The following is a 3,465-nucleotide window of genomic DNA, read 5'->3' on the forward strand; positions in this document are numbered from 1 at the left end:
GAGATACTATAGCTACCGTAGGGTTAATATTTTATTACTTTACACTCTTAGACATTAAATTACATTCCTTAACATTATTTTACATTCTATTACATACTTTACATTGTTCATGAGATTTTTGGGTTATTATTCAATTTAAGGATTCAAATTTTATTCTTCTCATTCTTGTGAAATTAATTACGTGCTTTCTTAATTGATTATCATGGATTGTTGCATGAAAATGAGCGGCTAACTTCCCTGACTAGGGTTGTGGGAACCCTAGTGGATTAACTATGTAAGGGAAGTGGAAGATTTATCTATTCTAAAGTAGTTGCATATATTTTAACCTTGTTCGCATTAATTGACCTCAGAGCTACGGCAGAAGCTTGAGGATTACCTGTATTTGATAACATCCTTACAAAGGAGTTTGAGATTGGGACAAAGGGGTTAAGATAGTAATTTGAGATTCACGTCCATCTTATCTTTCTATCATCTCATCTTACTAACTCGAGATGCAAAATATGAGAGTTTAACTAAAGTTATAGACAAAGAGCAGTAAGGTGACGCCTTGAGACTCACAAGGAAAAGGGTGAGATTTATCAACACATTCATAAGACTTCTGATAATACATAACTTGTCGACTTTACATACAGAGTAGCATAATAGGTGGGTTGAACACGAGAAACTTACAGATTTGAAAATACAAGGTGAACACAGTCTTAGTGTTCATATCCTATTATTTATAACTCAAGGCTTTCAAGATTCGGTTACTACTTACTGTTTTCTTTTTTGCACTGCTTGTGAGTTTTGTCAAGTTAAGCAACTGTTCAATGTTTTCCCTGTGGGTTCAACCCCAACCTAGTTGATTTACTATATTTGGAATCGACCGTAGTATACTTCATTGGAGGTTAGTTTTGGGCAACATCAAGTTTTGGTGCCGTTGTTAGGAAAGACGGTGTATATTGTTGATTGAATTTGGTGAAGTTTGTGAGTTTTATTTCTTATTTTTTATTTGGCATATGCCGGTGTATGCTAAACATGAGGACTAGAGGAAATTCTTTACTCTCTTTTGATCTAGAGCCTGAAAAGATTCTTCAACCACTAAGAAGGAGGCAAGTTCGTGATGGTGTTCCTGCTGGGGTTTAAGACCCTCAGATTGTACCTCCTCCCCCACCTAATGATCCATAGAATATTTTTGATAGACAGACTAAACAATTATTAGCAGCAGCTGTTGAAGAAGCTAGAGTGGCTGAGGAAGCACAGTTAGCTGAAGAGGCTAGGCTGGCCCAGCAAGCAATGGTTGCCAGGCTAAGACAAGTGCCTAAACATCGAGATAGAGTTTAGTGAGGCAGAGCTCCGATGATTTCTACATATCAACATCTTCAACCATATAATGAAGACAAACACATAGGATATGTTTAACCTACTAAGACATGAGCCATCATTCCTCCATCTCTACCACCCAATGTGAAATTTAAAATTACTAGTGCAATGATCCAATTACTCAATTTGAAGGGTGCATTTTTTGGATCAGCAGTTGATGATGCAAATATGGATCATGCTAATTTTACTGGGATCTGTACATCATATGCTATTCTGAGGGTAGACCAAGAAGCTTTGAGATTAAGGTTGTTCCCATTTTCATTGATCGAAGAAGCATCACTATGGTTAAGGGGAACTCCCGAGAGGTTAATTCACTACTTGGCATGAGTTGCGTAGACAATTTCTAAACATATTCTTCCCTCCTACAAGAATGCTACAGTTGAAAGATGAAATTTATAATTATAGATAGCTACCTGCAGAATCTAAGTATGAGGCATGGTTTAGATTCAAGAAGAAGCTGAGCATGGTACCTAATCACAGAATCACAGGGTCCAATCTATTGGAAATATTTTATAGATAACTGAATATTAGTTCCAGAGTAATAGAATATACTATTTTGAGAGGTGTATTTATGCATCTTTGGTGGGACACTACACAAGAGGTGCTAGATGATATTTTGGTGACCAATCGAGGATGGAATACTAGAGACGCTAAGCGTGGGGAAGGTACATATGCTATTGGAGTGGCTAATAACTATGAAGCTGGTCATGATTTGGTAGAACAAGAGTTTGCACAAATTCGGACAGATATTGGACTACTTACAAAATAGTTAATAATAATGAATGTCGATAAAGTGAATGCAGTTGGGGCATAGAGATCTACTTCTAGAACTATTGAGACTGAATGTGATAAAGAAGCAAAGTATCTTGATCGTCAGTTGGTAGATTTTTGAGCCCAAGAGCATGAGAATCAAGGTCAAAACTATTACAATGATAGATACAAAAATAGAAGTAGAGACCAATATAGTGACTGGTGACGCAAAGATAATTACAAAGAGAAAAATGACAGATATGTACCACCAGGTAGTTGGGATACTGTGTCTAGAATGGAAGCAATATTGTAGAAACTAGTAAAAGGCCAAGAAAGTCAAGAGAGCTGTCTTAGAGAGATTAAGGAAGACCTGTCAGGCCTGAATCAAAAAGTTGAGTCACATGCTATCACAATCAAGCAGCTAGAGAAGCAGTATGGCTAGATGTCAGCCATATTTAATCAAAGAAAACCTGGAAATATTCCTAGTAATACGGTGGAAAATCCAAAGAATGATGGTCACTGCCATGCTACTACCACTTGAAGTGGTAGGACCACGATAGATTTGCCTGTACCTACTATAGATAAACAAAATAATGATGATGATTCTGCTGATATCGAGAGTAGGAGAAAGCAATATAAAGGAAAATATGAGGTTGAGGAGACTGTTTTGAAGCCCATTCTAAGACCTCACCTTTTTTTTCAACAAAGGCTAAAAAAGAAACAAGAAGAGGGTTAGTGCCAGAAATTTTTGCCTATGTTAAATAAGCTATCAATTATATCCAACTTGTAGAGGCATTAGAGCAAATGTTCAGATATACAAAATTCATAAAGGATCTAATTACCAAGTCGAGGTTAGTCAGTTATGTGCCAGTTGAGAATATTTATCACTGCAGTGCTGTAGCTACAAGATTATTGGATAAGAAGAACGAGGATCCTGGTTCTTTCACTATACCTTGCACCATTGGATCTTTCAACTTCACTAATACATTATCTGATTTGGGTTCTATTATCAATCTTATTCCCTTAGCATTATTTAAAAAATTAGGGTTGGGAGCCCCCAAACCAACTACCATGAGACTAGTGATGGTCGATAGGATAGTGAAAAAGCCAATTGGTATTCTATATGATGTATTGGTGAAGGTGGCTACTTACATATTTCCTTCTAATTTTGTGATATTAGACTGTGAAATGGAATTTCAAGTCCCAATTATTTTGGGAAGATCGTTCTTGGCAATAGAAAGGATGTTGATTGATTTGGAGCTAGGACATCTGATGCTGAGACTCAATGATGAGCAGGTGACATTCAAAGTATGAAAATCCATGAAGCAGCCTGATGAGTTGAGGGTGATATCT

Source organism: Capsicum annuum, chromosome 1 (assembly GCF_002878395.1).
Source record: "Capsicum annuum cultivar UCD-10X-F1 chromosome 1, UCD10Xv1.1, whole genome shotgun sequence".
NCBI classification, from domain to species: Eukaryota; Viridiplantae; Streptophyta; class Magnoliopsida; order Solanales; family Solanaceae; genus Capsicum; species Capsicum annuum.